The sequence below is a fragment of the Arachis ipaensis genome, chromosome B01 (genome assembly GCF_000816755.2).
Source record: "Arachis ipaensis cultivar K30076 chromosome B01, Araip1.1, whole genome shotgun sequence".
NCBI lineage: Eukaryota > Viridiplantae > Streptophyta > Magnoliopsida > Fabales > Fabaceae > Arachis > Arachis ipaensis.
The window spans coordinates 51,073,029-51,088,123 of NC_029785.2; positions in this window are offsets into that span (position 1 = coordinate 51,073,029).

The following is a 15,095-nucleotide window of genomic DNA, read 5'->3' on the forward strand; positions in this document are numbered from 1 at the left end:
GCATGTGTTAATGTCATCTACATCCTAATGTGCATCCATCACCTTTCTTCCGTTCTCTTCCTTGCTATATATCTCTTTGAATTTAATTTACTTTCTCCTCCCTTCTTTCAGGATGGCCACCAAGAAAGGAAAGGAGAAAGCAACTTCCAAACCACCAGCAAGAAGAGGCACTAAAAGAGAATTAGTGGCAGAGCCCTCTTCAACCGTAGTCAAGCCCTCAACAAAAAGAGTTAAGAGGATAATAAAGGTTGATGAAAAGGAAAAAGCCTTTCCAACAAAGGACACTGCGCGATTTCCCAATCGCTACTGTGAGCAGATGTTCCCTATCCTGGCAGAAAGGAACTATAACAATGAATACCTTCTTATCCTCCCGTCCAATATTGCTACCTTTGTTGAGCCGCAAATTGAACGAAGACATTGGGGTTTTCTACGGAGACAGCCAAGGCAGGTCAATCTTTCTTGGGTAGTTGAGTTCTACTCCAACTTCTACATGCCGACTCTGCAGTCTGTTTATGTCCGGCAGAAGCAAGTCCCCATCACAGAAGAGGCCATTCAGCAAGCTCTGAGTCTTCCCCCTATTCCAGAAGGAATAGACGCCTTCCAAGAAGCCGCACTTAAGCGCCAGAGGTACCAATTTAACTGGGACTCCGTTCTCGGAGTTATCGCATTACCTGGCAGCCGTTGGATCTACGGATACCACCGTACCCGCCCTAAGAGAATCTTGGCTTCAGCACTTACCTTGGAGGCTCGCGTATGGGCACAAATTATGTCCCATTATGTCTTCCCGAGCACCCACGAGTCCTCCTTCACAGCGGACATGGCTGTTCTACTATGGTGCATCCTTACAGACCAACCTCTGAATCTCTCAAGACATATCCAGAATGCTATGGGACACGTACAAATTGCGGGTAATTTACCTTTTCCCGCTTTGGTCTCAGATCTTGTCTCAGCCGCTGGAGTCTCCTACAGAGCTGGGGACACCAAAGCCGTGCTTCCACGGGATGATCAGTATGTCCCTAACGGGAAATACCTCAGACTTCCAGCAGCCACTACAAATCTTCCTACTGCTCCAGTTGAAGACAATCCTTCTTCGACACCACAAGCACCTACAACTGATGCATTGCTCCAGCAGATAATTGAACAGTTGGATCGGCAAGAACAAAAAGTAAAGATGAGAGAGCGCCGTAACGAGCGCCGATTCAAACACCTCAAGGAGCTATTCAAGGGACACTTCAAGGACTCAGATACCCCAGACTCCACTTCTTTTACCAGATAGTGAGCCATGACGGTCCCGATTGTGGAGATACTGCTACCAGCCCATCCCTGTTCTTGACAGATGGCACCGAGGGCGGTGCAAAGCCTTAAGTGTGGGGAGGTCGGACAGTACCTGACTTTCGGAAGTAATTTCTCTTCTCTAGCACCAATAATTAGGATATTTTAGTTAGATTTTCTTTCCTTTATAGAATAGAATAAATTGCATAGGTTAGGATAGTTGCATGCATGTTCTACTTGATTGAAAAGACAATAAGTTTCTTTTAAGACTCTATCATTGGAATAAAATTTCACTAATTTTTCAAAATTTTTATGATAAATTTGCTTGAGTTGTATTTGGAACATAATATTTGAGCTAAAGAACACACAACCTGTGAAAGATTTGAGCCTTTATGTATGGTTACATTATTTAACCATGATTATTTCATTCCTGTGTGTTTACTTCTCTATGATTGTGATCTATATTTTGTTTTATCTTATATGTCCAATATTTATTATATTTACATGCTTGCACATGATTGAGGCCATTATTTGTTTAAACTCACTTATCCAAATTAAGCCTACCCTTTTCAATTACCTTTGTTAACCACTTTGAGCCTTCAAATCCCATTTGTTCGATATTTTACCACATTACTAACCTTAAGCCGAAAAACAATTGTACATCCCAAATTGAATCTTTGGTTAACTTAAGATAGAATTGTGTGTGCTAGTTAAGTATGGGAAATTGTGGGAACAAAAGTTGTTAAAGGAATGTGTCATGAAAATTTAAGGGGAATTTGGATACCTACTCATATGAAAATATAAGAATGAAAAATCTATGTGCATTGATAAGCTATATCTATTTTAATGTCAAAAAAAAAAATAAAATAAAATAAATGAATAAGGGGACAAAATTACCCCAATATTGAATTCAGAATTCAAAGATCAATACACATATGATAGAATCAAAATATAAAGTTGATACATGAGTATGGATTGAAAAAGAAAATTCTGGGTAGCTAGGTATGAACTTTAAGATTACATTAAAAGTATACAAGTTAGGTTGGAGCTTGGGTTAATTAAAGATTCAATTTATTAGCTCACTTGACCAAATGTATACCCCTACCTGTACCTTAGCCCCATTACAACCTTGAAAAGACCTCATGATGTTTGCATTAGTATATTAACTGTTGTTGATTGGTTAGGAGAAGAACAAAAGTTAGAAAGCATGATTAGAGAAGAATAGAGTGATTACCCTATACACTAGAGATTAGAGCGTACATACATTATCAGTGAGGGTTCAATGCTTGAATTTTCATGTTCCCTGCTTTCATGAGCTATCTTCTTGCACTTTTATCTATTTTATTGTATAATGATAAAATTAGTGGAATTTGATTTCTAATTGTTTTGAAGAGCTTATTTACTTTTGATCAAGTGGGCAAGAATCATATAGTTGCATTTATTTATATGATCTGTGTGTTGAGTGTTTCAGACTTTACAGGGCATAAATGAGTTGGAGATTGGAAAGGAAGCTAGCAAAAATGGAAGGAACACAAGAATTTGAGGAGATAACCAGCGAGAAGTGACGCGGTCGCATGGCTCACGCGACCGCGCGAAGGAGCGCAAATCGCAGTGACGCGGCCGTATGGCACACACGGCCGAGCGGATTGGAAAAGCTAAAGCGACGCGGTAGTGTGGACGACGCGAACGCGTGGCAAGGAAAAACACGAATGACGCGTCCGCATGGATGACGCGATCGCATGACATGTGCGATCTGCATAATCTGCAGAATTTGTTGGGGCAATTTTGGACCTTATTTCGACCCAATTTTCGGCCCGGAGCAGCAGACTAGAGCCAGAGAATATGCAGAAACAAAAGGACAGCATTCATTCTATACAGTTGACAGTTTTAGATCTAGTTTTACTCCCTTAGGTTTTTCTCTCTATGTTTTGGAGAATTTAAGAAAAATTGTAATTGGGTTAACTATTGGATTGTTATCTAATTACTAACACCAATCCCTTTGAACTAAGTGGGTTGCAACTTGTGAACAGATCTAGCATTCCAACTTGTTTGACTTTTCTTTACCTAGTAAAGGATAACCAAACAGAACAACCATTAATTATAAATTAATCTTAAAATCATTCCATCAACAGTAGAAATTCCAACTAATCAACTCCCAGTCAAGGCTTTTATTCATATTAATTAAATTTCCTCAATTTAATTTCCAATTTACTTAACTCAACTTCTTGGAACATCTGATTAATAAAATAGCACACTTTCTGCAACTCGTTGGGAGACGACCTGGGACTTAAAACTCCCAGTAATTTTTAATTTAAACTCTCTGTGACATATTTTTAAATTGATAGGCAGATTTTCGATGAGTTAAGAATTATACTTGCAACGTAACCATTTTAATAATTTTTAATTCACCAACTTCCGTACCTCATCAGAGCTTTCTCCTTACCTTTCTTGGTGGCCATCCTGAAAAAGGAAGGAGAAGAAGGAAAATATTAAACCCAAAGGATCATCTCAACTAAAACATGCAAGTGAGAAATAGTACCCAAAAGAATTTGTTCAACAAAACATTTATAGAGGAATGTGTCACAACACTTGGCATGGAACGCAAGAGTAAGTAAGGCATGCAATATGGCATGAGAAGTATGAGCTCAAGCATTCATCAGAAAGAGCAAGTCATATTCAATGAGTATCTAGTTGGCATGCATAAAGCAAAGTGGACTCAACACTCTCAGAAGGGAGCAAGTGAATGAGGAAGAAGCATCAGTTTGAAAGTATATGACTAAAATAAACCAAAATGGTATTTGTGCATTTCCTCAAACACTTGGCATGCAATTAACAAGCAATGAACAATTATGTAAAACTCAATCAATTAGAGGCCCAAAATGGAAAATCAATCATCACATAACATCACCTACTAACAAAGATAATGAAAAATAAGAAGAAGATCTATCAAAACAAATCAAAGTTCAAGTTCAACATCCATGGAAAACCAAGAAGAAGAAAAAGTAACCAAGCAAAAAGCAAATAGTATAATCATGCACTAAAAGAGAAAATAGGAGAATTAACAAGAAACATCTAAGTGGAAGAAAGAAGATTATGCAAAGAAAGTAAGAAAAGAGATATAGAAGAAGTGGAACCTTGAGAATGGAAAAGAAAAAGGTTGAGTTTCCCTTTTTGAAGATGAGAAAGAGAGGGAAGAGATGTATTACCACCGGAAGTGGTGGTGGTCGCCGGTGAGTGGCCGGAGACGGTGGTGAAATATGGAAGAAGAAGAAGAGGGAAGATATGAGGGTTTAGGGAAGAAGAAGAAGAGGGAAGAGGTGAAGCATGGTGCGCTGGAGCGTCGGTGAGGGTAGAGCGAGTGCGCGTACGCGTCCACGGCGCGTACGTGTGAAGTCAGTTGGGTGCTTGGCACAGAGTTGGCACAAAGTAGGCCCAACTCTCTGGATTTTGTACTAGAGTTGGCATGTAGCACAGGCGCGCAGACGCGCACAGTGCGTGGACGCGTGCCTGATCGAGTTGGCGACCGGTGCGGACGCGCCAAGTACGCCTGCGCGTCAGTGCGGGCACAAGGTAGGCACAAACAAGGCACAACTCTCTGGATTTTGTACCAGAAGTTCAGATTGCACAATCGGCGCGCGCGCGCATAGTGCACTTGCGCGTCGATTGCGATGTTTCAAGGCGCGCGCAGGCGTCACGCACGCTAGCGCATGGGTGCCTGGCATGAAATGGGCACAAGGTGGGCATAACTCTCTGGTTTTTGTACCAGGAGTGTAAAATGCATCACCGACGCACGCGCGCACAGTGCGCTCGCGCGCGGATGCCCCTTTTTCCTTGTTTATTTTTTTAAATACATAGAGAGGGCTATTCTAACACATTCTTGGCTGGTGTTTAAGCTAGGTGGTCAAGAAAACACTTGCAAATTCATGCATCATTCAAAACAAGGCATTTTCTCCAACTTCAATAATCCATCCATACAAAGAATGATGAATTCTATCTAAACATCCTAGTTATCCAACAATAACAACAAAACTAGCATTCCTAAGCAATCAACAACATCAAGAAGTCACAAAATTCTTAAAAATCTATAGCTAAAAGTAAGAAGGTATACACAAGGAAGATCTTACCACGGTGGGGGTGCCTCCCACCAAGCACTTTTCTTTAACGTCCTTAAGTTGGACGGTCCTTCGCTTAAGCTTCCTCTCCTTTTGGTGCATCCTCAAGTAGGAGCACTTCCACTCCTCTTGGTGACTTGTAGCCATGGTACTTCTTCACTCTATGTCCATTCACTTTGAAAGTTGTGTCACTTTGAGGGTCAAACAATTCCACTACCCCATAGGGCTTTATCTTTTTCACCTTGAAGGGTCCTTCCCATCTAAAACGGAGCTTTCCAGGCATGAATCTAAGCCTCAAATTGTAGAGGAGAACCTCATTACCTTGTTGGAAATCCTTCTTCCGAATGTGATGGTCATGAAATGCTTTAGTCTTCTCCTTGTATATCCAGGCATTCTCATATGCCTCCATCCTCAAGCACTCGAGCTCCTCTAGTTGTAATTTCCTAGCCGCACCCGCCTTGGTGAAATCCATGTTACATTGCTTTACCACCTAATATGCTCTATGCTCAATCTCCACCGAAAGGTGGCATGCCTTACCATAGACGATCCGGAAGGGGCTCATCCCTAACGGAGTCTTGTAGGCCGTCCTATACGCCCATAGTGCATCTCCTAACTGGAGGCTCCAATCCTTCCTTTGTGGATTTATCACTTTCTCTAAGATTCTCTTGATCTCCCGGTTGGACACTTTCGCTTGTTCGTTGGTCTGTGGGTGATAAGCAGTGGCAACCTTATGCGATACCCTATAGCGCTTGAGCAGTGCCTCTACTTTCCTGTTACAAAAGTGGGATCCTTGGTCGCTCACGATTGCTCGTGGCGACCCATAACGGCATACAATGTTATTCCTAATGAAAGAAACGACGGTATTGGCGTCGTCAAGGCGGGTAGGTATTGCTTCTACCCACTTTGACACGTAGTCAACCGCTAACAGAATATACAGATCATCACTTGAGTCGGGAAACGGTCCCATAAAGTCAATGCCCCATACATCAAATATCTCACAGAACAACATAGGTTGCTGAGGCATCTCATCCCTTTGGGATGTGTTTCCTGACTTCTAACACTGATAGAAAGACACACAGAACCGGTTAGCATCCTTGAATAAGGTTGGCCACCAGAATCCACAATCCAACACCTTTCTAGCTGTCCTTTGTGGGCCAAAGTGGCCACCACATTCGGACGAATGACAAGCTTCAAGAATAGGTTGAATTTTAAATTCCGGCACACATCTTCGAATTACTTGGTCCATTCCCCTCTTCAACAAGTGAGGTTCATCCCAAATATAGTATTTGGAATCACTCCTTAACTTGTCCCTTTGGTTTTTAGAAAAGTTGGGAGGGAGTATTTTTGCAACCAAGTAATTCACCATTGGTGCAAACCAAGGGAAGCTCTCCGACACAGCATGCAAACTATCCAATGGGAATGAGTCATTGATCGGAAATGGATCAAATTTTAAATTCTCAAGGCGGCATAAATGATCCGCAACCAAGTTTTGAGATCCACTCCGATCCCTAATCTCAATGTCGAATTCTCGCAAAAGCAAGATCCAACGTATGAGTCTAGGTTTTGACTCATTCTTTGTCAATAAGTACTTCAAAGCCGCATGATCCGTGTATACCACTATCTTGGATCCTAGCAAATAAGATCTGAATTTATCTAAAGTATGAAAAATAGCTAGGAGTTCCTTTTCTGTAGTGGTATAGTTGGATTATGCTGCATCCAATATTTTAGAAGAGTAAGCAATGACATAAGGAAGTTTACCATCGCACTATGCAAGCGCGGCACCTACAACATGGTTTGACGTATCGCACATTATCTCGAATGCTAGCGTCCAGTTGGGTCCTTGATAAACCCCAATTTTGTGGTTTATATTGTGTAGAATTTGGGGGGTTTTTTGTCAATATTTCTCACATTTATTCACAAGAAATGCATGGTTTTGTGTTCTCTTCCTAATATTGCTCCATGATGAAAAACATGCTTATTTTGCCTTAGAATTGCTATATTTTAATCCTTTTTTATTACCATTCGATGCCATGATATATTTGTTGAGTGATTTCAGGAATTATAGGGTAGAAATGGCCTGGAAGAGAGAAAGAAAGCATGCACAAGAGGAAAGAACATGAAGATTTGGATTCTGGGAAACTCAGCATTGGCGCGCACGCGCACTCCACGCACACGTGTGGATGAGGATAACTAGAAGTGGCGCGCGAGGATGGATGCATCCACGCAGATCAGAGGATTCCCATCGACGCGCAAGCGCACTTAGCGCGCACGCATGGATCTCAAAAGTAATCGGCATGCACGCACGCATGGCGCGCACGCGCAGAAAGCTGCGCGTGACCTCATTAAAGAAAATCATGCCTGGCGATTTCTGAGGCTCATGAGGCCCAAATTCAAGCTGTTTCTGCATGGAAAAGACCCAAGGATGCTAGGGGGAAAGGGGGGGGGGGATCATTCAATTTTACACTAGACACAATTTTTAGCTAGTTTTTGGTTTTTTTTGTTCTTCTAGAGAGAAAAACCCTTGTTCCTCTCTAGTTCTAGCTTTAATTTGATCTTTCCTTGTTGAATTCTGAATTGGACCTTATTAATTATTAGTTTTAATTGTTCAATTTGAATTTCTTAGTATAATTTTGCTTAGATCTTGTGTTAGTTTTATGAATTCTTGTCAATTGTCATTTTATACCCATTTCATGAATGTTGTGAATCTTGATTTGTTGATGTTACATTGATGATTTCTATGATTAATTGTGTTGTTTGAGTGATTGTATGTGGATAATTGTTAATGGGTACTTGTTGATTTCAATTTAATTGCAATTTGAACATGTCTTTTATTAATGCTTACCATGTGTTCGATGAATTGTTTACTTTGATTATGGAGTAGTTCTCTTTACTCTTGGCCTAGGCTAAGGGAATTGGGTAAACTTGAGTCATTGAGTCTAATGGATTTGATGATTTGGGAACCCTTAGTGGTCAATTTGATAGCCATTGACGCTAACCTTCTACTAAGTCAATTAGTAGTGAGGTTAGAACTTATGGGTTGATGTTGACCAAACCATTTGATGTACTTCAAGTATAGAAGTAGACTTAATGAGTTTGGTTCCTCATAATTGTCAATATATGGTTATTAGACAAGGATGGTGACCCCAATTCCCATGCCTAGCCAAGAGTTGCTTTTATCATTTATATTTGAAAACACAAATTTCTTGATTACTTGTCTTAGTTATAGTTACTTGTTTAGTTTAGAATAAAATTATATTGGATGTTACCTTGCTAGTTTAGAATTGCTCATATCTTGCTTAGTTATTTGAGTTAGTTTCTTGCAATTTAAGATTACTTGCTTGTTGAGATTATTAGTTTAATTTCTTGCTCATGACTCACAACCCCGGATTTCTAACCAATGTTGAAGCATATGTTTGCCCATTCCTTGTGAGACGACCTGAGGTTTGAATACTTCGGTTATTTCTATTAGGGTTGAACTTGTGACAACCAAATCCCTTTCTAAATTTGATACTCGAGGATTGTTGTTGGTAGAGCTATACTTGCAACGCGACTTTATTGAGAAATTCTTTACCGACGCAACCCCAAGCTCCATTAAAGTTTTGGTGCCGTTGCCGAGGAATGGTTGCAAGATATGCCTTGATATTGGTTATGTGAATATGTGAATATTGTAGATAGTTTAATTGCTTTCAATACTTAGCTATAGTTTAGATTTCTTTTATATTTGTGCTATGACTCTCAAGTTCGATGACTCGGTCTCAACCGAATTCTAGCTTAGCCAATTTTGATCCTGAGATTGAAAGAACTTTGTTACATACTTTTGCATCCTACAGGTGAGCCACACATGGCGGAGCCACGACGGATCACTTTGCATGAGCAAGGAGCTCCGGATATCATACTTCAACCGTTGCAAGCAAGGTATCCTAACCTTGATCCAAACTTTGAATTGAAGAGTAGCTTGATACATCTACTTTCTAAATATCATGGGTTGCCAGGTCAAGAACCTATCCGACATCTAAGAGATTTTCAAGTTGCTTGTTCTACGGCTCGAAGGCATGGAGCCGATGAGGTGGCTATCATGGTTTTTGCCTTCCCTTTCTCTCTTGAAGGGAAAGCGAAGACATGGTTTTATTCGCTACCGGATGAGATTGTGACCAATTGGGATTTCTTGAGAAGAGAGTTTCTAGATAAATTCTTCCCACCGGAGAAGATCGATTACATCCGGAAGGAGATTTCGGGCATAATGCAAAAAGACCAAGAGAGTTTGTACGAGTATTGGTCTCGATTCAAGAGGCTATTGGAATCTTGTCCACACCATGGAATGAACACTCACTTGCTCATTAGCTACTTCACCGGAGGTCTTTGTGTGGAAGATAGAAGATTGCTTACCGCTTCTAGTGGTGGTTCCCTTTCGAAAAACAAAATGGAGGGAGAAGCTTGGAATTTAATAAAGGATGTTGCCGAAGCTACACAACATACAAGGGTGAGAAGTAATCCTCTCAAGGGTATGGTAGAACCGTCCCCTTCCGAATCAAGCCTAACCAAAGCACTTGGGGATATGACCACCATCCTTACACAAACACCAAGGGACCAAAAGGAATACTACTCCATCCAAGCCATCCAAGCCCCACCTCCAGTTGCTCAACTTGAAGGCCCTCCTAGGATTTGTGGTTTATGCTCTAGCACCATATATTACACCGATCAATGCCATCAAATTCAAGAGGAGCATGCTCTTGTAGTGGCCAATGTGAATTACAACAACCGTCCACCCTATCCTTCTCAAGGCCAAAACAACTACCTTCATGGTAGTAATCAACATCAAGGGTGGAGGGATAATGCATAAGGGAGCAATCAAATCCAAAGATGGAACAACTCTTCTTCTCATCACAACAACAGCCAATCTTCATCCCAATACCACCATAACAACACCAACTACCAAGCCAACCAAGGCTACTCCAACCAAAACCAAAACAACTACACCAAATACCAAGCACCACACTATAGACAACAATCCAACCAAACTCCTCCATCTTCCAATAATCAAGTTGATGAGCTTAGAGCCGCCATGGTGAAACGGGATGAGAGCAACAAGGCTCAATTTGATGCCTTGGGCGCTCAATTGGCTAACCTCACCAACATGCTTTCGAAGATGGCCATGTCAAACCAACCCTCAACCCCCAACAACAACACTAACCAACCTTCAAGCTCTTCTAACCTTTCATCCCAACCCCAACCAAACTCAAATGGCGGTCTCAACGCCATCACCCTACGGTCGGGGACTACATTGGAGGAGATACCTCCAAGGGTCATGGGAGACATTCATGAGGAAGAAGTGGTTGTTGAAGCTACACATGAAGAAGAGGTGGTAGACAAAAGGCATGAGAAAGAAGGAGTAAGCCTCAAGGAACCCAAGAGAAAAGCTATGGTGGATGAGTCCATTCCTATTCTATTCCCATCCATGGTGAAGAAAGCAAAGAAAACATTGGAATTTGATTTGAACATGCTTCAAGTGTTCAAGAAGGTTGAGGTAACCATACCACTTCTTGATGCTATTCAACAAATTCCAAAGTATGCAAAATTTTTGAAAGACTTGTGTACACACAAGGATAGGATAGGGGAATTGGAGACATTATCCTTGGGTAGTTCAATTTCTTCCTTGATGGAACCTATTGCAAAGAAATGTGGTGATCCTGGACCTTGTTTGGTGTCTTGTTGTATTGGTGGGCGCACTTTTCATGATTGTATGTGTGACTTGGGAGCTTGTGTAAGCATCATGTCGCTTTCTATCTATGTGCGATTGAATTTAGCTCCATTAAAGAAGTCGACAGCAAGGTTTGCCTTAGCCGATGAAAGTGTGATCACGGTGATGGGAATAGCGGAAGATGTACTTGTGGCAATCAAGGACTTGGTTTTTCCGGTTGACTTTTACATCCTTGAAATGCCTCCATCAGAAAATAGAGGCTCATCCTCCGTTTTACTTGGTAGACCCTTCCTCAAGACCTCTAAATTCAAGTTAGATGCCTTCATTGGCACATATTCTTTTGAGGTTGGAGACAAGACTATCAAGTTCAATTTAGAAGAAGCCATGAAGCATCCTCCCGAAGAACATCCCGTGCTCCGATGTGATGTAATTGATGAAGTGGTAGCGGAAGTACAAGAAGAAGACCACAACAAGTTGTGCTACCCTATTGTTGAGGAGACGGATGACCAAGAGGATGAACATGAGAAAGTTATTTAGAATGAACTCCATGAGTTTGATGAAAAGGAACCTCAGCTTGAGGCAAAGAGTGAACTGAAGCCCCTTCCATCTCATTTGAAGTATGCTTTCTTAGAGGACAACCAAAGGTTTCCGGTCATTATTGCTAGTGAGCTTTCAAGTGAAGAAGAAAAGAAGCTCCTAGATGTTCTAAGAAGGTACAAGAAAGCAATTGGATGGAGCCTAGCTGATATTGTGGGGATTGACCCTCGCAAGTGCATGCATCGGATATTTCTCCAAGAGGGAGCTAGGCTGGTTAGGCAACCGCAAAGAAGGCTCAACCCAACTATCCTCGATGTGGTAAAGAAAGAGGTCACGCGATTACTTGATGCGGGTATCATATACCCAATTTCTAACAGTGAGTGGGTGAGCTCGGTCCAGGTTGTTCCCAAGAAATCGGGCATCACTGCGGTTAAAAAGGATGATGGTGAAGTGGTCACCAAGAGAGTACAAAATGCGTGGTGCGTGTGCATAGATTATAGAAGATTGAACGCTACTACAAGAAAGGACCACTACCCTTTGCCCTTTATCGATCAGATGTTGGACCGTTTGGCGGGTAAATCCCATTATTGTTTTCTTGATGGATTCACTAGTTACTTCCATATTCACATTGCTCATGAAGATCAGGAAAAGACCACATTTACTTGCCCATTTGGCACCTTTTCCTATAAAAAATGCCATTTGGACTATGTAATGCACCTGCTACTTTTCAGCGGTGTATGACGAGTGTCATTTCCAATCTAATGGAGAATTGTCTGGAAGTCTTTATGGATGACTTCAGTGTTTATGGTACTTCATTTGATTGTTGCTTAGAGAACTTGGCCAAGGTCTTAGCTAGATGTGTTGACACTAACCTTGTCTTGAATTTTGAAAAGTGTCACTTTATGGTAAGATAAGGTATCATGTTAGGACATGTAGTATTTCATGAAGGCATTTCTGTAGACCCGACCAAGATCGATGTTATCACCACTTTACCTCACCCCTCATCTGTGAGGGAGGTCCGCTCGTTTTTAGGACATGCAGGATTCTATAGGCGCTTTATCAAGGATTTCAACAAGATTACTTTGCCATTGTCGTGCCTACTCCAAAAAGATGTGGATTTTGAGTTTAACATTGAATGTGTGAAAGCTTTTGAAGAGCTAAGGAGATAATGTGCGATGCGTCAACCCATGCTGTAGGTGCCGCGCTTGCACAGCGCGATGGTAAACTCCCTTATGTCATTGCTTACTCTTCTAAAACACTGGATGCAGCACAATCCAACTATACCACTATTGAAAAGGAACTCCTAGCTATTGTTCATGATTTGGATAAATTCAGATCTTATTTGCTAGGATCAAAGATAGTGGTATACACAGATCATGCAGCTTTAAAGTACTTATTGACAAAGAATGAGTCAAAGCCTAGACTCATACGTTGGATCTTGCTTTTGCAAGAATTCGACATTGAGATTAGGGACCGGAGTGGATCTCAAAACCTGGTTGCGGATCATTTAAGCCACATTGAGAATTTAAAATTTGACCCATTTCCGATCAATGACTCATTCCCATTGGATAGTTTGCATGCTGTGTCGGATAGTTTTCCTTGGTTTGCCCCAATGGCGAACTACTTGGTTGCGAAACTCTTCCCTCCCAACTTTTCTAAACACCAAAGGGATAAGTTGAGGAGTGATTCCAAATATTATATTTGGGATGACCCTCACTTGTGGAAGAGGGGAGTGGACTAAGTAATTCGAAGATGTATCCCGGAGTCTGAAATCCAACCCATTCTTGAAGCTTGTCATTTGTCCGAATATGGTGGCCACTTTGGCCCACAAAGGACCGCTAAAAAGGTATTGGATTGTGGATTCAGGTGGCCAACCTTATTCAAGGATGCTAACCAGTTCTGTGTGTCTTGCCATCAGTGTCAGAAGTCGGGAAACACATGCTGAAGGGATGAAATGCCTCAGCAATCTATGTTGTTTTGTGAGATATTTGATGTATGGGGCATTAACTTTATGGGACCCTTTCCCAACTCCAGTGGGTATCTATATATTCTGTTAGCGGTTGACTACGTGTCAAAGTGGATTACTTTATATAAGAATTCATTTACATGATTGAGGCCATCATTTCAACAGTTACTTTTTCCAAATGGCCTTAACCCTTTTATCTACCATTGTTAACCCATTTTGAGCCTATGATAAACCCCTTTGTTCTTAAAAAGAGCACATCAACAGCCCTAAGCGAAAATCCATGAATGTCCCTAAATTTAGATCCTTGATTAGCTTAGGTAAGTTAGGATGTGTATCATTCAATTGGGAGGGTATACTTGGGAAATTTGGGTAGATATAGAGGTATGTAATTGTAGTTGTAATTGAAAATTCTAGGATTTGGAAACATACTCATGTATTGAAAGATTGAACCATATGCATTGAAACTTTTTATACATAAAACCCCAAGAAAAAAGGGGACCCAAAAAAAATTTGAAAAAAGAAAAGAAAAGCAATGAAAGGGGACAAAGATGCCCCAAGACAAAGTAATAAAAATAATGCACATGGGATGTGAATTGAATAGATTGCATGAGTATGCAAAAAGTGAAACTCAAGGGTAGCTAGGTAATGTATTATAGTTGTATAGGTTGTTCTATGTGTCTAGTGAGATTCTAGGTTAATCAAGGACTCAAATTTTAAGCTCACTTGACCATATACATCCTTACCTTCACCCTAGCCCCATTACAACCCATGAATAAGACCTCATGATACTTGTAAGTATGCATTAAGTAATTGTTGATTGTTAGATGAAAGACAAATCTTGGAAAGCATGATTAGGAGACGATTGAGTGATGAACCCTATACACTTGAGCGAATAGAGCAGATACACTTCCGGTGGGGTTCGAGGCTCAATTCTTTGTTCCCGGCTTTCACAAGCGTTCATCTAGCAAGTTATATGCACTCCTTAGTGATGTTCAATTTGGTAGGATCCATGAACTACATATCATTTTCACTCTATATATTCACATGTGTTCTTGGAGGATAGATTTACCCTTGACCAAGTAGATAGATGATTTTACATTAGTTGCATGCATTCACTTAGGTAGTTTGCATTTCATAAACCCCTTCTCACCATGATCTTTGGTCTTTTTATTTTAAGCAGGAAGACATGCTTGGTTTAAGTGTGGGGAGATTTGGTAAACCCTAATTTTGTGGTTTATATTGTGTAGAATTTGGGGGTTTTTTGTCAATATTTCACACACTTATTCACAAGAAATGCATGGTTTTATGTTCTCTTCCTAATATTGCTCCATGATGAAAAACATGCTTATTTTGCCTTAGAATTGCTATATTTTAATCCTCATTTATTATCATTCAATATCGTGATGTATTTATTGAGTGATTTCAGGAATTATAGGGTAGGAATGGCCTGGAAGAGAGAAAGAAAGCATGCACAAGAGGAAAGAACATGAAGATTTGGATTTTGGGAAAC